This window comes from Hemitrygon akajei, chromosome 25, assembly GCF_048418815.1.
Source record: "Hemitrygon akajei chromosome 25, sHemAka1.3, whole genome shotgun sequence".
NCBI lineage: Eukaryota > Metazoa > Chordata > Chondrichthyes > Myliobatiformes > Dasyatidae > Hemitrygon > Hemitrygon akajei.
This window is the reverse complement of record NC_133148.1, coordinates 20,992,841-21,015,451: the sequence shown is the minus strand read 5'-3', so window position 1 is coordinate 21,015,451 and position 22,611 is coordinate 20,992,841. Positions and strand designations below refer to the sequence as shown.

At 45.3% G+C, this 22,611-nt stretch overlaps 2 protein-coding genes across 2 annotated transcripts in view; one reads left to right on the top strand and one right to left on the bottom strand.

Moving 5' to 3' along the window:
- Window positions 1-8,905, bottom strand: part of LOC140716398 (uncharacterized) — a 55,998-nt gene extending 47,093 nt beyond the window's left edge. The window contains exon 1 of the mRNA XM_073029090.1: window positions 8,703-8,905. The gene's annotated coding sequence lies outside the window, so the exon portion shown is untranslated. The remainder of the gene's footprint in view (window positions 1-8,702) is intronic.
- An 11,733-nt stretch (window positions 8,906-20,638) lies between these two features.
- Window positions 20,639-22,611, top strand: part of LOC140716177 (uncharacterized) — a 66,305-nt gene continuing 64,332 nt past the window's right edge. The window contains exon 1 of the mRNA XM_073028821.1: window positions 20,639-20,750. The gene's annotated coding sequence lies outside the window, so the exon portion shown is untranslated. The remainder of the gene's footprint in view (window positions 20,751-22,611) is intronic.

The following is a 22,611-nucleotide window of genomic DNA, read 5'->3' as shown; positions in this document are numbered from 1 at the left end:
CTGTGTCCTCTGGTCCTAGACTCCCCCACTATAGGAAACATCCTCTCCACATCCACTCTATCTGTGTCCTCTGGTCCTAGACTCCCCCACTATAGGAAACATCCTCCCCACATCCACTCTGTCTGTGCCCTCTGGTCCTAGACTCCCCCACTATAGGAAACATCCTCTCCACACCCACTCTATCTGTGTCCTCTGGTCCTAGACTCCCCCACTATAGGAAACATCCTCTCCACACCCACTCTATCTGTGTCCTCTGGTCCTAGACTCCCCCACTATAGGAAACATCCTCTCCACATCCACTCTATCTGTGTCCTCTGGTCCTAGACTCCCCCACTATAGGAAACATCCTCTCCACACCCACTCTATCTGTGTCCTCTGGTCCTAGACTCCCCCACTATAGGAAACATCCTCTCCACATCCACTCTATCTGTATCCTCTGGTCCTAGACTCCCCCACTATAGGGAACATCCTCTCCACATCCACTCTATCTGTGTCCTCTGGTCCTAGACTCCCCCACTATAGGAAACATCCTCTCCACATCCACTCTCTCTGTGCCCTCTGGTCCTAGACTCCCCCACTATAGGAAACATCCTCTCCACATCCACTCTGTCTGTATCCTCTGGTCCTAGACTCCCCCACTATAGGAAACATCCTCTCCACATCCACTCTATCTGTGTCCTCTGGTCCTAGACTCCTCCACTGCAGGAAACATCCTCTCCGCATCCACTCTATCTGTGCTCTCTGGTCCTAGACTCCCCCACTATAGGAAACATCCTCTCCACATCCACTCTACCTAGGCCTTTCAATATTCGATAAGTTTCGGTGAGGTCACCCGCTCATTCTTTTAAAATCCGGTGAGTACTGGCCCAGAGAAATTAAACGCTCTTCACACGTTAACCCTTTCATTCCCAGAATCATTCTTGCCAGCCTCCTCTGGGCCGATCCAACGCCAGCACATCCTTTCTCAGATAAAAGGCCCAAAGCTGCTCACGACACTCCAAGTGAGGCCTCACCAGTGCTTTATAAAGCCTCAACATTACATCCTCGCTTTTGTATTCGAGTCCTCTCGAAGAGAATGCTGACATTACATTTGCCTTCCTCACCACCGACTCAGTCTGCAAGTTAACCTTCAAGAAACCCTGCATGTGGATTCCCTAGTCCCTTTCCACCTCTAATTTTTGAATTTTCCCCCCGTTTAGAAAACAGTCCATGTCTTTATTCCTTGCACTGAAGTGCATGACCATAATCTTCCCAATACTATATTCCAACTACCACTTTTTTATCCATTCTCCCAATCTGTCCAAGTCCTGCAGAATCCTTCCTTCCTCAAGACTACCTACCCCTTCCACCTGCCTTTGTACCTCCCACAAATATGGCCACTGAACCATCCGTTCCATCATCCAGAAACAAGAGAAAGTCTGCAGATGCTGGAATTCGAAGCGACTCACACAAAATGCTGGAGGGACCCAGCAGGCCAGGCAGCGTCTATGGAAAAGGGTACGCAGTTGATGTTCCGGGCCGAGATCCTTCACCAGGACTGGATGAGGGCAGAGCAAGGTGGTGGGAGGAGGGGAGGAAGAAATCCAGGGTAGTAGGCGATAGGTGAAACCAGGAGAGGGGGAGGGGTGAAGCAAAGAGCTGGGAAGTCAATCGATGAGAGATAAAGGCTTGGAGAAAGGGGCAACTGAATAGGAGAGGTCAGAAGGCCGTGGAAAAAAAGGGAAGGTGAATCAGGTAAGGAGACAAGTTGAGAGGGGGAAAGTGGAAATGGGGATTGGTGAGGGGAGGGGGAAAGAGGGAGCCATTACCAGCAGCTCTCCCAGAAGCCACCCATTTTAATTCTACTTCCCGTTCTGACATGCCAGTCCACGGCCTCCTCTACTGCCGCGATGAGGCCACACTCAGGTTGGAGGAGCAACACCTTATTGTGCGGCTCGGCCATCAATGTTCAACCTGACGGCGTGAACATTGATTTCTCAAACTTCCAGCAGCTGCACCATTCCCCCAGTGCAACGGCTTTTCCACTTTCAAAGTTCTCCCACACAGGTTTCGCTGTCATCGCTGGGTCATTCTCGCACACACACACACATATCCTGCACACTCGATCACTTTCTGTGTCCTGGTTACAACGCACACGGTCACCCAGTTCTGCACCATTGGAAACACCAGGCCCCAAAACATTGATCATGGCTTGTGAACTGCGTCAATCCGTACAGCTTCGTAACCATGAAAAGATTGTTTATTCCTGATCTTTCGATCTATTTCTATTACACAATCTTCAATTCACACCAGTATAATACTGCAAACCCTAGTTTCTCCCCCCACATTTTTACAGGATGGTAACAGGTGCCTTATGGCCGCAAGAGCCTGCACTGCCCAATTACACCCAAATGACCATGAACTCACTATGAAAAGTGGGAAGGTACCGACATGGTAACAGGGGACATGTAGACCCTGTACAGACAACCCCGATCACTGTCGCTAGATTAGCGTTACGCTAATCGCTACACGACCATGTTGTCCCAATCTTGTTTCACAACTTTGTACGGCACCTTTCAAAGTCCTTCCAAAAATGCAAATACACTATATCCACCCATTCCAATTCTAGTAACAATCCCAAAGTGTGTGTGTTTTTTAAAAAAAAAAGTCAATCATCAGTTTCTTATCCTAAATCTATGTTGGAGTCAAACGAATTGAAAATACACGTGGACTAAGATGTTAACTGTCCTGTGCTATCGTCAGTGGGATCATCATTTGATCTGCCACCTGCCCTCAGGAGTTTTGGCCCGCTTATGATCAAGACTCCCTCGAGGTGGTGGGCTAGCAGTGCTAAAGCACCGCCTCCCACTGACGAGCTTAACAACTTGGCATCGGCCTCTATCAGAGTTCTTGGTCGCTTCCATCCAACAGATAGTCTACTCTTCAGGTATCATAGAGAGACACAGCACAAAGAGGCTCTTTTATCCAAATGCATGACAACTACGCACACCAAATCTATATTAACTCTGTTTTGTCGTCCTCACACATTAAATCCTCACTTACATCACTCAAGGTAATTTGTCTACCAAAGGAAAAAGGCAATTGTTCTTGCATCATCTGACATAACCAGCAGCTAGATCAGAGATTTATTTCCTTCATTTACTAGGAGTGTGACTCAGTTTCTCCTCGTTCCAGCTCAGATTTGGGTATCGAAAGCTTGGCAGGGAAGCCACATCATCTGCCTGTAACACAGGGTTCTTCTTCTGACTTTTAATGGCGGTTGGCAATTCCAGCTCACAGGTGCACTGGAGCGTGGTGTAGACCAGGGGTGTCAAACTCATTTTAGGTCACGGGCCGGATTGAGCAAAATGCAGCTTCATGCGGGCCGGATCAGTCGGACGCGTGCGAACGCAGCTTTCGTTGCCTCCGTTTTTTCAGTCTGCTCTCATGTGTCTCGGTCTCTGCTATAACTACAAAGTGTTTCACTTTACAAATTCCATTTCTTATGAAGAAGACTGCCGAATAAACACTAAAAACCCTGAAAACCTGGTACCTGAATAAACTCAGCATTAGCCATATCATACGCCATAGGCGCTTCGATTACCGGGGCCAGCTTTAATAGTAATTAGATATTATCTCGCGGGCCAAAGATAATTCCACCGCGGGCTGGATTTGGCCCGCGGGCCTTGAGTTTGATATATATGGTGTAGACAGTCGGAAAATAAAACCACTCCTAGTTCTTCATCAGATGAAAAATAAATTACCCCAAAAAGCCCGATAGATTTTAAATAATTAAGGACAATATTGTGAATTAAATTAGTCACTTCCATAACTTAAAAGTTTTTAAATGAAAACTATCAAACCCTAAAACTACGTGCAGCCTGCATTTGCTTTCTTTCAACCTTAAACGCTTCATTGTAAAAGAATACATTCAACTGTTCCACAATGATGACAAAACCTACATTCCCCAAAGTGATGGTTTCCAACCTTTTAGAAATAAAGTATAGTACGCCCAATTCTATGTCAAAATAATCCCTTCCCGTCTTGTTTTACCCCCTTCTCCTATAAACCCAACAGTTTTATGTATTCTGTAAAGGTATCGCCCCTTATGCCCACTATCCCATGAACCTTGCCATAATCCCCTAATTCTTAACCCCACCAATCCCTTAGCTTCTGATTTGCTAAGTGGAAGGTCTGTATCCACAGATGAACTTTTAACAGTTTTTTGGTCAAGCAATCAACCCGCTCATTCCCCTCAACAGCTTTATGCGTAGGACCCACAAGAAGACGTTATTTCTGAACATGAAATAATGTTTGAAGAGCTTCTACTAGAATCTGACCTACTGCTAGAATGACCTGTTTTAGGACTAATCGAAACCAAAAAAGAAACTGATCAAATTACAACTTTGCAAGGACAAACTTCCTCCACCAACGGTAAGCTCAAAATAGATAGATAGATAGATAGATACTTTATTCATCCCCATGGGGAAATTCAACTTTTTTCCAATGTCCCATACACTTGTTGTAGCAAAACTAATTACATACTTAGTAAAAGTACTTAATTACATAATTACTTAACTCAGTAAAAAAAAATATGATATGCATCTAAATCACCATCTCAAAAAGCATTAATAATAGCTTTAAAAAGTTCTTAAGTCCTGGCGGTAGAATTGTAAAGCCTAATGGCATTGGGGAGTATTGACCTCTTCATCCTGTCTGAGGAGCATTGCATCGATAGTAACCTGTCGCTGAAACTGCTTCTCTGTCTCTGGATGGTGCTATGTAGAGGATGTTCAGAGTTATCCATAATTGACCGTAGCCTACTCAGCGCCCTTCGCTCAGCTACCGATGTTAAACTCTCCAGTACTTTGCCCACGACAGAGCCCGCCTTCCTTACCAGCTTATTAAGACGTGAGGCGTCCCTCTTCTTAATGCTTCCTCCCCAACACGCCACCACAAAGAAGAGGGCGCTCTCCACAACTGACCTATAGAACATCTTCAGCATCTCACTACAGACATTGAATGACGCCAACCTTCTTAGGAAGTACATTCGACTCTGTGCCTTCCTGCACAAGGCATCTGTGTTGGCAGTCCAGTCTAGCTTCTCGTCTAACTGTACTCCCAGATACTTGTTGATAAATGATGGCTGCATATACTTATAAATGATTAGTAAGATCTTTCTTTATTGTTACCTGTAATTCAGACACAAAACAGCCACATCAACATCCCCTGTTAAATTATCTTTTGATCTATCAGTAAAAATGGTTAACATATCACAATATTTTTCTTTAACATATTGATGAACCAACAGACTCTCAGGCATATCAGGATCCTTGGCATTCATTAAACCATGCAACCTCAAATCAATTAAAGTAATTGTAAAAAAAACCCACTGTGGGGGTAGAAGAATGAGAGGGGACTTGATAGAGGTCTACAAGATTATGAGAGGCATAGATAGGGTGGATAGTCAGTACCTGTTTCCAGGGCACCAATAGCAAACACCAGAGGGCATAGGTACAAAATTAAGGGAGGGAAGTTTAGGGGAGACATCAGGGGTAAGTTTTTTTTTGTTTTTTGTTGTTGTTTTGTTGTTTTTTATAAACACAGAGGGTTGTGAGTGCCTGGAATGACTTGCCAGGAATGGTGGTGGAGGCTAAAACATTAGGGGCATTTAAGAGCCTCTTGGACAGGCACATGGATGAAAGAAAAATGGAGGGTTATGGGGTAGTGTGGGTTTAGTACTTTTTTTAAAGGATTATATGGGTCGGCACAACATGGAGGGCTGAAGGGCCTGTACAGTGCCGTAGTGTTCTATGGTAAAGCTACAGTGGGACAAATTGTGTAATCCAGCAAACCCATATTCCTAGCTTGATAAGAACCAAGCCACCTAAAATTAAAAACATCCTTGTGATGTTCCCAACAGTTCCCCAACAGGATGATCATTCCTCTGTCCCGTCAAATTAAACCAGTACGTTGACATCAGTTTCAACCTTTGCATTGTTCCATTTCAACCAGTAAAGCTGAAATCGGGGTGACCCTACTGCACCACAACACAGCTGGTGTTTTTATCACCCAAGCATTTTAAAGTGCAGATGAAGCAGATCCATAAACCACACAGCCATAATCAAGTACAGATCGAATTAAACAAATATAAATAGTCAAGAGATTTTCGTGGAGCACCCCAAGAACGTCCACATAGACACCTAAGAATATTTAACGCTCCTTTACATTTATCAATTATTTTACTGATATGGTGCTTCCATGTCAGCTTATTATCCAGCCACATGCTGAGAAATCTTACCACTTTATTCCCAGGAGCGTAGGAAAATGGGGGGAAATTGGATACAGGTATACAAAATTATGACAGGCATAGACAGAGCAAATGCAAGCAGGCTTTTTCCACTGAGCTTGGGCGAGACTAGAACTAGAAGTAATGGGTTAAGGGTGAAAGGTGAAATTTTTAAGGAGAACTCGAGGGGAGCTTCTTCACTCAGAGGGCAGTGGAAGTGTGGAACGAGCTGCCAGCTGAAATGGGTACGGGTTCGATTTCAACTTTAAGAGAAATTTTGTAAATACAGGTTTAAAAAACTACTAGAAGGACCGAAAGGTGTGTTTCTGTCTGTAGCCCTTTGATACTATCACTGGAACCACCAGTCCCACACCCCGAGAATACGCACATAGACACCTTAAAATATTTAATGTTCCTTTACAGGGATCCATTATCTTACTGATATAGTGCTTCCACGTCAGCTTATTATCCATCCACACATTTAGAAATCTTACCACTGACACTTCTTCAAGAGTTTGACCGTATAATTTCAAATCAAGTGCAGGTCTATTGATCCTCTTAATGAAACACATAACTTGTGTCTCAGCCACTAAAAGCTTAAAACCCCATCTATCTGCCCACTGTTCTACCATATTAATCACTAATGCATCCTATAGACATTTAAGTTGAAATTTCTACCTCTGATCCATAAAGCTCCATCCTAGACTAGACTAGACTGGACTGCCAACACAGATGCCTTGTGCAGGAAGGCACAGAGTCGACTGTACTTCCTTAGAAGGTTGGCGTCATTCAATGTCTGTAGTGAGATGCTGAAGATGTTCTATAGGTCAGTTGTGGAGAGCGCCCTCTTCTTTGTGGTGGCGTGTTGGGGAGGCAGCATTAAGAAGAGGGACGCCTCACGTCTTAATAAGCTGGTAAGGAAGGCGGGCTCTGTCGTGGGCAAAGTACTGGAGAGTTTAACATCGGTAGCTGAGCGAAGGGCGCTGAGTAGGCTACGGTCAATTATGGAAAACTCTGAACATCCTCTACATAGCACCATCCAGAGACAGAGAAGCAGTTTCAGCGACAGGTTGCTATCGATGCAATGCTCCTCAGACAGGATGAAGAGGTCAATACTCCCCAATGCCATTAGGCTTTACAATTCAACCGCCAGGAGTAAGATATGTTAAAGTGCCGGGGTTGATTGTATTTAATGTATCTAAGTAAACTACTTAAGAACTTTTTAAAAGCTATTATTAATGCTTTTTGAGAGAGTGATTTAGATGCATATCATATTTTTACTGAGTAATTTAAGTAATTAGTTTTGCTAAAACAAGTGTATGGGACATTGGAAAAAATGTTGAATTTCCCCATGGGGATGAATAAAGTATCTATCTATCTATCTGCAAAAAGTGATTTACCCACCCCAGTACCAATCTCAGAGAAAGTATCATAATATGAAACAATAAAGGGCTACAAATATTGCTCTGTTGGGTTTCATTCCCTCCATCACAGAAGCCCGAATATACCTTACATACCCTTGCCTGTACAGACCGTCCAAATAAAAAAAAAGGAAAACTATATAGCCCTCCTCTCACTCAAAATTTCCATAATTTAATCAAAAGACCCTCCCTCCATAACATATCATATGCTTTCCATGGAGGAGGGAAGATGGCCTAAAATCCACAAAGATTCAAAAATTTTTATTATCTCAAGAGAGTGTTGGCTATAGGTTTAAATACAATAACATATCATCCTTTCCTGGAGCCACCTGACCTGTAAAATTAATAGCTTTTTTAAGTTCACACAAAGGAAACTCCACATTACTAATACTATCATTGCTGCAGCTGGCTTTCAAAACGTATTCACTTAAAACCTTATCCCTACATTGTTTAACTTCTTCACTTAGATTACCAATGGCAGCAAATGACCAAGCTGGTAACTGAACTTTCTCCATTTCAGGAACAATCATATCACCTTCCTTAACCAATACTGGAATGTTATTAACCCTATGAATTCCCAGCCCCATTTTCTTAATCATTCCCCAAACATTTTCAAGTTTAACATCCCTTCCAATACTATCACAATAGGACCCCAGTAAAAAAAAATTCACAAGCTTCGCTACTTTCCTCACTACGGCCTGTGTCCTTTTATACTTAATAAGGTCACTCAGAGGGTGATACTTTTTAACTTTCCTAAACGCCTCAATCCTCTCCCTAATTGCCTCTGCACACTCCTCAGTCCACTGTGGTACAGCCAACACCGTGTTCCTGTGGCAGCAATGGCCGCCTCGTTGACCACAATTCCAGGCGCACGAGCAAGTGGCCTACACCACAGGTACACCTGCCACGTACATGTCAGGCAGGCTCAGAGCCCCAAGCCGGGGGGTAAATGACGGGTGTTGGGGAGGGGTAATCCTCACTGCGGCAGCCCACGGTGCTTGTGGCGCCCGTACCGTCTCTTCCTGCTCCTCGGTGTTGATTAAATGCACGTCCCGAAGCTCGGCTCTCCTCCCACCACCTTCCGACTCCGACCTCTAGTCTCTTTTCCCCCGGTCCTGGAGAAGGGCCTCGGCCCGAAACGCGCGCCGTTCGCTCCTTTCCATGGATGCTGCCTGGCCTGCTGAGTTTTTGTGCCGAAAACTTCCGTCAGGGCCGGATGGCGTCACGTCTGAAGTCAGGCGCATGCCCCCTGGGCTCCTGGGCGAAAACTACATTTAAACAGCGCCCGGTCCAACATCATGTTGCCGGAGTATGTTCACAGCAAACCACTGCCGAGAGTTTCCGCAGATGCTGGAAATCCTGAGCCACACGCTATAGCTGCTGGAAATCAGCAGGTCAGGCAGCGTCATTAGGGAAAGAAATACCCAGTCGACGGTTCAGACCGAGACCCTTCATCAGGTTGAGAAGGGAAGAATGCAGGAGCCGGAATAGGGTGGGGGAGCAGGAAGAAATAAAGGCTGGCGGGTGGCAGCGAGAGAGGGTCTCGTTGAATTTCTCTCCAGCGTTTTGTGTGGTGCTCACAGGAACGATAGCGTGACCGTGGAAGGATCTGTAATGCTGACTGGGGAGCAAATGTTATTTGGAGACCTTGGGGAATAGTTCTCCAGCTCTGGCTGACATAGCTGCGTTTGCTTGAGAAAACGGCTCCTCTGAAAGATGTTGCCTGTGGCACTGCGACAGCCTTTCCTGACAACGTCGGAGTAGGGGGCTGCACTTCTTCAACTCTTCACGGCACAGAAACGGAGCCTTCAGCCCAACCCGTTCACGGCTCCCTAAACTAACCCCACTTGCATCAACATAGAATAGCTACATTATAGTACAGTACAGGCCCTTCGGCCCACAATGTTGTGCTGACCTTCTAACCTATTCTAAGATCTAACCCTTGCCTCCTAAACAACCCACCATTTTTCTATCATTGAGTTTCTTAAATAACCCTAATGAATCTGCCTCTACCAACGCCCTTGGCAGAGTGGTCCATGCACCCACCCAGACAGCACCTGACACACACCAGAACTGACAGCACCTTCTCTCCCCCCCCACCCCCATGCTTTCCTCCAATCACTTTAAAATTATGCCCTTGTATTAGCCAATTCTGCCCTGGGGGAAAGCCTCTGGCTACCCACTTGATCTGTGCCTCTTATCACCCCTCTGCCTGCTTTACCGCTGATGATGAAGGATTGTACTCCAGGAACTGATTCAGCCATTATTACTGTTGTTCTTCACCTCCAGTTGTAACCATTTCTGAGCACTGTCGTGGGTTGTTTTTGCTGGTGTGTAAATGGACCTAGTCAAGTAATTCAATTCTGTTTTAAACTCAATGTGTTTAAAGTTCTTCCTTATTGTCAAGTCAGTTGGGTGCCCTATATATTAAAGATGTGGATAGGTTTAATGATTAGTATGTTTAGCTACGACACCATAATTGGCAGCGTACTTTACAGAGGAAAAGTTGTCTGAGGTTACAACATGATCTGAGTGAACTGGGAAAGTGGGTAAAGGAATGGAAATGGAATTTCACTCTGAAAAGTGTGACATCGTACATTCTGGGAAGTTAAATGATGATAGGACATGCATGTGAATGACAGGATCCTGGGGAGCACTGTAGAACAGAGACCAACAAATACAAGTTCTTCATTCCATGAACCTGTAGACAGCATGAGAGATGTTGGTGAGGAAGGCGTATGGCCTACTTTCCTTCATCCATTGGGGCTTTGAATACCAGGGTTTGGAGGCCAAGTTACAGCTCTACAGACAATGGTGAGACAGCACAGGGACTAAATGTGTGCAATTCTTGTCGCCGTGCTATAGCGAGGATGTGATTAGCCTTGTTGAGGTGAAGTAAAAAATCACTTGAATGTTGCCGAGACCATTAGGTTTCAGTTACAAGGACAACATCAATAAGTTGGGACTTTTCCCTGGAGTGAAGGAGACTAAGGGGTGACTTTAAAGAGGTTTATAAAATCCTGAAGAGCATAGATAATTATAATTAGTAAGGATAGGCAACAAACCCCTCTGCCATGATTATTCTCAACATGGGTGTGCCACAAGGCTGCATCCTCAGGCTCCTACTCTACCCCCTGTACTCTCTAATGTGTAATCAGACTCGGCTCTCACTACATCTACATTCACTGATGACCAGATCTCCAATAACAACCAGTCAGAGTGCACAAAGGAGTTAGAGAGCCTCGTGGCTTGGTGTTATGTTAACAACCTTCCCCTGAATGTCAGCAAAACTAAAGAGTTGGTCTTTGACATCAGGAAGTGGGGCAGAGCAGACGCTCATGGATGGGTCAGTGATGCTGAGGTGGAGACAACTGGGAGTTTCAAGTTCCTAGCTGTAAACATCACTTGCCCCAGTCCAACCACATGTAGATGATGATCAAGAAAATGCACCAGTACTTCTACTTCTTCAGAATGCAAAGGAAATTCAGTGCGTCCCAACAGAGGTCAGCCATTATGACAGACCAGACCCACCATTGAAAGCATCCTCTGCAGGTGCATGACAGTTTTGTTTGGCAACTGAACACAGCTCGGTCTACTTTGAAAATCAGCCTCCCCTCCATGGAATCTGTCTGCGTGATTGCTGCCTCAGAAAAGACCCCACCCACAGCAGGCATTCTCTCTTCTCCCTCCTTTTTTTGGCTAGAAGATACAAAAGCCTGATGGGACATCCAGGATCAGGAAAGGTCCTAGGGAAACTACTGAAGAGACCACGTGTATGATTGTTGCAGTGAGTGGTAACTTTTCCTGTCGTCGAAAGCCACTCCCCTGTGTTAGCTAGGGAACGGCCCATTTTAGGAGCAAAGCAGCCCATCCACTGGTTGCATAAATCTTATGTACAGAAAGTCTTGCTCTCTGTGTCAACATGGATTGGGTCACCACTGGTGCTGTGGGAAACTTAGAAGTATACTGCAATGAGGAAGGGCCCAAGCGTACACTTTACATAAATATTTGTAACTGGGTCCATCTCAGCCTACAAAGTACCCAGGATATCTTCAAGGAGCGGTGTCTCAGAAAGGCAGTATCCATTATTAAGGACCTCCAGCACCCAGGGCATGCCCTTTTCTCACTGTTACCATCAGGGAGGAGGTACAGAAGCCTGAAGGCACACACTCAGTGATTCAGGAACAGCTTCTGCCCCTCTGCCGTCCAATTCCTAAATGGACATTGAACCCTTGGACACTACCTCACTTTTTAATATGTATTATTTCTGTTTTTTTGCACGATTTTCATCTATTCAATATATATATATAGTAATTGATTTACTTTTTTTTCTTCTTCTAGATTATGTATTGCATTGAACTGCTGCTGCTAAGTTAACAAATTTCACGTCCCATGCTGGTGCTAATAAACCTGGTTCTGATTCTGATCTTCGAACCTGGATGAGCATGCTGCAGTTGTTACCGACTTCATTAAAACCTGTGTCGATGAGTGTGTGCCTACGAAAACTTACTGTACGTTCCCAAACCAAAAGCCGTGGATGAACCAGGAGGTACGTTGTCTGCTGAAGGCCGGATCTGTGGCATTCAGGTCTGGAGACCCAGGCCTGTACAAGAAAACCAGGTATGATTTGCGGAGGGCTATTTCAAGGGCGAAGAGACAATTTCGAACCAGGTTGGAGGTGACATTGGATGCACGGCAACTCTGGCAGGGTTTGCAAGACATTACTTCCTACAAAGCGAAACCCAATAGCATGAACGGCAGTGATGCTTCACTACCAGATGAACTCAACACCTCCTATGCCCACTTTGAAAGCTGTATAACTACAGCTGTGCAGATCCCTGCTGCACCTGATGACCCTGTGATCTCTGTCTCAGAGGCCGATGTTAGGCTGTCTTTAAAGAGAGTGAACCCTCGCAAGGTGGAAGGTCCCAATGGAGTACCTGGTAAGGCCCTGAAAACTTGTGCCAACCAACTAGCGGGAGTATTCAATGACATTTTCAACCTCTCACTGCTACGGGTGGAAGTTCCCACTTGCTTCAAAAAGGCAACAATTATACAAGTGCCCAAGAAGAATAATGTGAGCTGCCTTAATGACTATCGCCCGGTAGCACTCACATCGAAGCGATGAAATGTTTTGAGAGGTTGGTCATGACTAGACTGAACTCCTGCCTCAGCACCCAGGGCATGCCCTTTTCTCACTGTTACCATCAGGGAGGAGGTACAGGAGCCTGAAGGCACACACTCAGCAATTCAGGAACAGCTTCTTCCCCTCTGCCATCCGATTCCTAAATGGACGTTGAACCCATGAACACTACCTCACTTATATATTTCTGTATTTTGCACAATTTTTAACCTATTCAATATACGTATACTGTAATTGATTTTTTTTTTCTTCTCCTACATTATCTGTTGCATTGAACTGCTGCTGGTATGTTAAACACATTTCACGACACATGCCTGTGATAATAAACCTGATTCTGATTCTGCGAAGGACCTGATGGAGTTGGAAGACAGGTACAGACAGAAGCTGGGGGAGCCTCTGCCCATGAGATTTCTGAGGATCTGGGACGAACGTGATGGGGTGTCCTGGGGTGTCTGTCCTCCCACCACGTGATTAGTACCACCCTCAGGGTGCCACCCGCTACCCACAGGGATGATGAATTGCTACGGGGGCAATTGATAGCAGCAGTTAACAATCAGGTATCCCTTTTTCTTTAAGTGAGATCTGAAGCCCCAGGAGGAGTGGAGGAAGGGAACAGAGCCGTTCGCCAGTGGGCTGTGTCCACAGAACTCTATCACGCCAGCAACAACCCACTGAGGGGTCATAGTGTATCGTTAAAGCAGGAATGGCGCTGTCCTTATTGGGACTGGTGAAAAGGGGTACCGTATTTGCTGCCATCGGATTATTGGAGGGACAAGAGTACGTGGGGGGGGAAGGTCCCCGTGGTCAGGAGCACGTTAGAAAAGTAGACCGGGATTGGAAATGTTTTTGGTGTTGCCCAGAGCCGGGCTCCCAAGGGGGCAGGTAGGTGGGGTTTCCACTCCGACCTTCTATGCCACATGGATGGAGCATTGCTAAGGGAAGGGAGGCAAGGAGGCGGTTACGGGAGAGAGGCCGATCTCTGGGGCCTCCTTTGTGCTCCACGGGAGTCATCGCATTCCGCTCACGGTTTCCCACGTCGCTCGCTGGAGGCTCTGCAAATGTGGAAGCAGGTTCACGGGTCTGGGGAGTGAGACAGAAAGCAGTGACTGTGAATAAGCACATTATTCGTTTATTTACAAGCACTAAAGGATTCGACCAAACATCTGTTCCCCCAAGTTGCACAAACTAGAAAACTAAGTACTCAACAAACAGGTACTTTGCAAAGAGTGTGACTCTGGGGCAAACTTTACCCATGGTTCTGAGGAGCGTTCCCTGGAGACAAAGGAAAGAGACAGCAAGCCTCCCGCACGTGCTACTCTTTACATCCGGGCACCAGCACCGTGGGACACGAGGCAACCAATGGGGAGGAGCTGCTGGAGATTTCAAACGGGCCAATCAATGACCGACGTAGTCCAAGCTGCTTTCGACTGGCATATAAGCCACACCCCCCACATGACAAGGCACTGGTATTAGCAATCCTCTGGGCCTTATGGTGGATAGGAGACTCTCGACCATGCAGGGTTGTCATCTGTTCAGATTCTGCTGCTGCCTTAGAGGCTATAAAAGGAATAAATCAAAAGCTCATCCTGACATAGTTATTGAGATTCTCTTAGCTTTGTTTAGAGTAGGGAAGATGGGTTGTGAAGTTAGATTTACATGGATACCAGGGCACGCTGGGGTGGAGGGAAATGAAATTGTGGGTGGCATTGCGAAGTCTTCCTTACAGAGCGGGCAAGTAGGAATTAGAATACCCCCGGCAGAGCAGAATTGAGAAGTAGGATGAAAAAAGCCATAGAGAAGAAATGGCAAGAAGATTGGTAAAATGAATTAAAGGGAAGGCATTTCTTTTCTAGTCGCCCTCTAGTTAAAAAGGTCTCAGACTGTTACTCTTTAAATCATAGAGATATGGTGAAATTAACAAGACTTAGGTTGGGGTATTGTGGGCTAAACTATTACTTAAAGATAACAGGAAAACATCCAACTGGATTATGTGACTGTGGTAATCCAGAGACAGTTCAGCATGTTTTGCCGAGTTGTAATCAATTTAAAATTGAAAGAAGAATATTGTTCAAGAGGCTGTCTGACTTAAATGTATTTTGTTTTTCTATTAAGGCTTCGGCCACCAAGAGAACCACCATCTGATTGAAAAGTTTATTATTCTGTTTCTACGTGCGACTAGTTTATATTTGAGAATTTGAGTTTCTTGAAATTCTGTAATTAATTGTACGTCCTGCAGAGGGCAGTAACACGCCGAGATGCGTCTAAACTGCCGGAAATAGAAGAAGAAGAAGAAGACGACGATGACAAGGCACTGGCAGACCAGGGTCGAGTGGTGGCTGGTGCCCTCCCGGCAAACTCATGTAGGGATGGGGTCATGGCTCCCAGCAGGTGTGCTCGGCGGGCCCCTTTTCCAGCCGGGGAACCCAGGATTTTACTTACCCATTGCAGTACCTTGGGGGAAAGGGAATGGCACTGACAGATACTGGTGCCGAGCACAGTATCATTCCCGAGGCCTGCAGGGGATACAGTTAGGCCTCACCACCTCTCTATCCCGCTACAGAGGCAAAGTGCTGTAAGAGGGACCCTTGCAGCAGGTAGTTACCTCTCTGGGGGTTTGTAATAGACACCAGTGGATGAGCTGACTCTGGAGATAGAGACAGTGAGATCGGGAAAGGGGGGAGAGGTGTCGGAAATGGATCAGGTAAATTTGAGGGCAGGGTGGAAGTTGGAGGCAATGTTGATGAAGTCGACAAATTCAGTACGGGTGCAGGAAGCAACACCAATGCAGTCATCGGGACAGCTTTCTTATCTACATGACACCCTGCTTAAGCAGAACTGTGTTACCCACCCCATTTGTTACAGTTTGGCCTAATGCCTTCTCCACAATTATCATAATCTCCACCACATCACATTTTACCCCAACACCATGACCAAACTTCTGGCACTGAAAGTATCTCAGAGGGGACGGTACAGAGTTCCAAACCATATCACTCACATGGCCTAAATTAACCCTATCCGGCAAATTTTTCCATCAAATTAAATAAACACCAAGAAGCTATCTGATCTTTCTCCACTAGAAAACACTTATAAATGTTCAGTGTCTACAACTTTACCCCCGAGAAAATTATCTTTAACTTTGTCCATGGCTATGTCTAGGGGCACTCCTGTGATGACTCACTAAAGCCACTGTTGTTCAATATAATTCAGTTGTGACAGTTTCCTTCCTGTCAAACTTTTAACCCTGTGTCTTTCAAGATCACAAGACAAAGGAGCAGAAGCAGGCCATTCGGCCCATCGAGTCTGCTCCACCACTCCACCATGAGCTAAACTATTCTCCCGTCTAGTTCCAATCTCCGGCTTTTTCCCCATATCCCTTGATACCCTGACTAATTAGATACCTATCAATCTCCTCCTTAAACACCCACAATGATCGGGCCCCCACAGCTGGATGTGGCAACAAATTCCATAAATCCACGACCCTTGGACTAAAATCATCTCTGTTTTAAATGGGTACCTTCTAATTCTAAGACTGTAACCTCTTGTCCTGGCCTCACCCACCAAGGGAAACAGCCTTTCCACATCTACTCTGTCCAACCCTTTCAACATTTGAAATGTTTCTATGAGATCCCCTCTCATTCTTCTATACTCTAATGAATACAATCCAAGAGCCGACAAACGCTCCTCATATGTTAGCCCCTGCATTCCAGGAATCATCCTCGTAAATCTTCTCTGAACTCACTCCAACATCAGCGCATCCTTTCTAAGGCAGGGGGCCCAAAACTGCACACAGTATTCCAAATGGGGTCTCACCAGTGCCCCACAGTGCCTCATCAACACCTCCTTACTCTTATACACTATTCCTCTTGAAATGAATGCCAACACAGCATTCGCTTTCCTTACTGCCGATCCAACCTGGTGGTTGACCTTTGGGGTATCCTGCACTAGGGCCCCCAAGTCCCTTTGCACTTCCGATTTTTGAATTTTCTCCCCATCTAAATAATAATCTGCCCGATTGTTTCTTCTTCCAAAATGTACAACCGTACATTTCTCAACATTGTATCTCATCTGCCATTTCTTTGCCCACTCTCCTAAACTGACCAAGTCTCTCTGCAATCTTTCCGTTTCCTCAACACTTCCTTTCTCAATGCTTTCTCACATTACTTACTACATTTACAAAACTGTAAGATTACCTCACTTATTTAAGGTTTTGCACTGACAATATCTCCTCACAGTTTTTTTTCAGATCGTTAGTTAATGAGATTGGACTGATATCAGAAACAGATTGACATTCAAGACTCAGCAGTACCGTAAATTCTTCCTATCTTTTATTTAAATCTTGCCTACTGCCTTCATCATTAGTTGATAAGCCGCTACAGTCCTCAATCTGTTGATGCCGTGGAGCTAGTAGAGGATAACTCGAGCAGGCCGAAGGCACCCAGTTTCTTTTGCTCTCTGGGTCATGACCGGGGCTGCAGGAAGAATGGAAGTGTGTTGCAAAGAGAGAATGTCCAGGTGCACTCTTCAGATAAGTATTTGACTTGAAGGATTTACCGAATCTTTAGTGTCTGTCTTGTCCTGGAAGTAAAGAGGTAATGTTCTTCCAGTCGTCAGTGTCTTCCGATCCAATTCATCAAACCTGTGAACCTGATTTCACACAGCAATGATAAAGATAGGCTCTTGACCTCGTGATCTACCTTGCTGTGCCCTCGCATCTTAGAGTAAGTTGCATCTCGTTACCTTGCGTTTTCTATGGAACTCTTACAATTACTGTATGTTCTTCATTCCAATCTTGATTTTCTCTTTACTGTCTCAATGTAATGAATGACGTTTTGATATGATCTGTAGAGATGCCATGCAAAACAAGGTTTTTCCACTGCATCTGCGAAGATGTAGGGGAAGTATTTAATTGGAGGAGGTGGAATTATGATGCAAATAAACAAGAACTGGGGAGAATAATTTGGGAATGGATGTATTCAGGGGAATGAACAACAGAAACATGGAAGTCGTTTAGACCATAAGATATGGGAGCAGAATTAGGCCATTTGGCCCATCGAGTCTGCTCCACCATTTCATCATGGCTGATTCATTTTTCCTCTCAGCCCCAATCTCCTGACTCCCTCCTTCCCCCAACATCCTTTCATGCCCTGACCAATCAAGAATCCATCATCCTCCACCTTAAATATACCCAGTGACTTTGCCCCCACTGCTGCCCGTGGCAACGAATTCCACAGATTCACCACTCTCTGGCTAAAGAAATTCCTCCTCATCTCCATTCTAAAAGGGTGCCTCTCTATTCTGAGGCTGTGTCCTCTGGTCAGACTCTCCCACCACTGGAAACATCCTCTCCACATCCACTCTATCAAAGCCTTTCACCATTCGATAGGTTTCAATCAGGTCACCCTTCAATCTTCTGAATTCTAGTGAATACAGACTCAGAGCCATCGAACGCTCTTCATATGACAAGCTGTTCAATCCTGGAATCCTTTTCGTGAACCTCCTTTGAACCCTCTCCACATACTTTCTAAGATAAGTGGTCCCAAACTGTTCACAATACTCCAAGTGTGGCCTCACCAGTGTTTTATAAAGTCTCAGCTTTGCATCTTCGCTTTGATTTTCCAGTCCTCTTGACATGAATGCTAACATCACATTTGCCTTCCTGACCACAGACTCAACCTGCAAATTAATCTTCAGGGAATCCTGGACAAGCACTCCCAAGTCGTTTTGCATCTTAGATTTTTGTATTTTCTCTCCAGTTAGGAAACAGTCTACCTTTTAATTTCTTCTACCAAAATGCATGACCATACACTTCCCGACACTGTATTCCATCCTACCTCTTCAGTGGTCTGTTATCCACACTCGCCTCTCTTTTACACTTTGTGTCTAGAACCTTCTTCATCTTTTTGGCTAGCTTACTTTTGTATTCCATCTTTACCTTTTTAATTACTTTTTAGTTGTCTTCTGCTGGTTTTTAAAAGTTTCCCAATCCTCTAACCTCACTAATTTTTGCTCTATTAAATGCCCTCTCTTTGGCTTTTATGTTGGCTTTGACTGCTCTTGTTAGTCACGGCTGTCTCATCTTGCCTTTAGAACACTTCTTCCTCTTTGGAATGTATGTATCCCGTGCCTTCCAAATTGCTTCCAGAAATTCCTCTCTCATGCCTCTGTAATTCCCTTTACTCCACTGTGATACTGATACATCTGACTTTAGCTTCTCCTTCTCGACTTTCTGGGTGAATTTGATCATATTATGATCACTTTCCGCTAAGTTTTCTTTTACCTTAAACTCTCTAATCAATTCTGCACAACACCTAATCTAGAATAGGTGATCCCCAATGAGCTGCTCTAAAAAGCATCTTGTAGGCGTTCTATAAACTCCCCTCTTGGAATCCAGCACCAATCTGATTTTTTTCAATCTATTTGCATATTGAAATTCCCCCTAACTATTGTAACACTGCCCTTTTGGCATTCATTATCTATGTCCCATTGTAATTTGTAAATCACACCTTTACTACTGTCTGGGGGTCTGCATACAATTCCCATCAGGGTCTTTTTACCCTTGCAGATTCCTTAGCTCTACCCAAATGATTCAACACCTTCCAGCCTATTGTCACCTCTTTCTAATGATTTGATTTCATTTTTTACCAACAGAGCCACACCAGCCCCTCTGCCTACTTTCCTGCCCTTTCAATAGCTGGGACATTAAGCTCCCAGCTATAATCTTCATTCAGCCATGATTCAGTGATGCCCACGACATCATACATGCCAATCTGTGACTGTGCTAAAAGTTCATCTACCTTATTCCGTATACTGCACATATTCAGATATGTCACCAATCCTGTATTCACCCTTTTCAATTTTGTCCACCTTTTACATTGCAGCTCCTCCTGTTGGCTGCAATTTTGCCCCATCATCAGCCTCTCCTTGGTAGCAGTCTCACTACACATTGCTTCTGTTTGTAAACCAACTACCCCATCCTCAGCACTATCACTCTGGTTCCCATCCCGAATGCTAACCAGCTCACAAGGATAATGGACTCTCTCGGGCCCAGGCAAAACCAGTCCCCCTTGTACAGGGAGCACTTACACACTTACGGGGCTACTGGACAGGTTTGTCCCATTGAGGCAGGAACAGGACGGTGGGTGAAGGAACCATGGTTGACAAGATAAGTGGAATATCGAATCAAAAGGAAGAAATTAGTTTACTTAAGGTTTATGATGCACCATCAATAACTCACGCTGAGACTTAGGAAGTGAGATATCGGCTTTTATTGACTGGAAGAATAAACAGCACTACATCCTGGGGAAAATGAGGGAGAGCAGCAGCCCACAGTCGCCTTTATACAGGGGTCTGTGGAAGGAGCCACAGGAGCAGTCAGCAGGGTCTGTGGGAGGAGCCACAGGAGCAGTCAGCAGGGTCTGTGGGAGGAGCCACAGGAGCAGTCAGCAGGGTCTGTGGGAGCAGCCACAGGAGCAGTCAGCAGGGTCTGTGGGAGCAGCCACAGGAGCAGTCAGCAGGGTCTGTGGGAGCAGCCACAGGAGCAGTCAGACAGGTATATCTAGTTCATCACAGTTTATCAAGCAAGAATCAGACAGGGCTCTAGAGTTACAAGGTGGCGAATAAGGAACTGAAAAATGGATTAAGCGAGCTAGAAGGGAGAATGAGAAGACCGTGGTGACAATAAAGGCCTTTACACAGACTGTGAAGCAGAATGGAAGCCATAATATAGTGACCAGGCGCTACTTAAATACAACTTTGCAGATGTATTGTTCAGGAACCTAGAACGCATGCGCCTGACATCGGACGTGACGTCACCCACAGTGGAGTTCGACACGGATGGTGGTTGGAAGGCGGCTGGAAGCCAAGCTCCAGGCTGTCAGTTTAATGAAGGTCAAGGAACCGTCCCCGAGGGAAAGAGCTGGTACGAACGCCACAAGCATCGCTGGCCGCCGCGGCGATGTTAAACCCTCTTAACCCCCCGTCCTGGGACTCTCTGCCCGAGCCGTCACCAGCGGCCTGAAATGGTGGCTGGCATATACCTATCGATAGAGTAGGGCGGTTGCTAGCTTGCGTGGAATTGTGGGTAACGCAGCGGCCATTGATTCTACTGCTCCGCCAATGATCAGGCTTCCGCACCCCGTCGACCCCTCGATGCCCAAATCTGGCTATGCAGCTGCTGAAACTGGAACTCAGGCTGGATAAAGAGGAACTGAGTTAAATTCTTAGCAAATAAAACAAATCTGTGATCTGGATTTTTTATCCAGGTAATATCTAGTGTAGTGTTTTTTTTTCTGTGTTTTTACGTAGTTCAGTGTAGTTTTTGTACTGTTTCATGTAGCACCATGGTCCTGAAAAACGTTGTCTCGTTTTTACTGTACTGTACCAGCTGTTATGGTTGAAATGACAATAAAAAGTGACGACTTGATCAAGGGAGACTAAAACATGATTAATATAGATTTAGTGTATATGGTTGGCATCGATTTGGGTAAAAGGTCCTTCTGTGCAGTATCTGCCTATGACTCCAATGCACATTTATGCTAAGAAAATGATTATTGACAATTTTTTTTTAAAAAAGAGGATTGCTTGTAACTAGAAGAACAGAAAAGGGTGGATATAGTGTATCTGTTGTTTCAGAAGGATTTGAAAGGTGCCACACGAAGTTATGAAACAAAATTAGGACAGCATGGTACTGTAGCAGTTAGTATAATGATCTTACAGCTCGAGTGACCAGGATCAATTCCTGCCACTGTCTGTAAAGAGTTTGTACGTTCGCTCTGTGGCCTTCGGGTACAGTAGTTTCCTCTCATTTTCCAAAGATGAACAGTTTATTAGGTTAATTGGTCAGACGGGCATAATTAGACAGTGCAGGCTTGGAAGGGCCTGTTTACATGCCCCATTTAAAATAAAACAGGGCTGGTGATATTATAGTGATGTGAATTGGGGATTGCATAATAGAAATAGGCCAGAAGATTAGTTATTTCCAGGTTAGGAAGATATAAGGATTGATGCAGTTGTTCACAAGCTATGATCAATGACTTGTATCCGTATTCACTGATGGTGTAAACTGGGTGATTGTGCTCGTTGTAACACGGACACAGAAAGTTATCAAGTGCTGAGACGGGAATCATGTGGGTGAGAATGATTGATTAGTTTACTGTCCTGTTTGACAGTTAAACCTGTGCAGGAGAATTTTTAAAGTGGAAAAGTGACTGCACTGGGACAGCCCCACTGTCTTGACCTTGGAAGTGGGACGAGTTGCCATCACAACTTGTGTTACTGTGGATGACCGTGACTTCTTCTGTGCCTTGTCATGTCATGCTCGTCACTCTCCACGAAGCATTTTGCAGTTCCACTTTCCATCTCACTGTCGATCTCATCCGCCCAGTCTGCCAGAGCTGAACTTGCATGCTCGGACAGGCACGGCCCTATCTCACTGGGGTATGAGGTTACCAGCTACCCTCACCCGCTTTAGCCTTCACGTGGGAACGGCGTACCGGGGTGTGGCCGCTGTCGCGTGCAAACCATCTGTTTGGAGCCACCGGTGAGAGCTGGGTGCCCGGTGTGGAACAAAAGTGAGTGAGATTCCCCAGAATGGACAGGACAAGCCCCTTCACCTGAGGTGCTACCCCTCGTGGGAGTGAACAGGGCGAATGAAATATCACATGGGAAAGTCTGTGAGCTCATCCAATTCAGTGAAGTAAACAGAGCAGTGGATTACTTTGTAAATGACTGCAGGTTCAGAAGTGAGGGTGTTCAGAGAGACCTGGGAGCTTTGTACACGA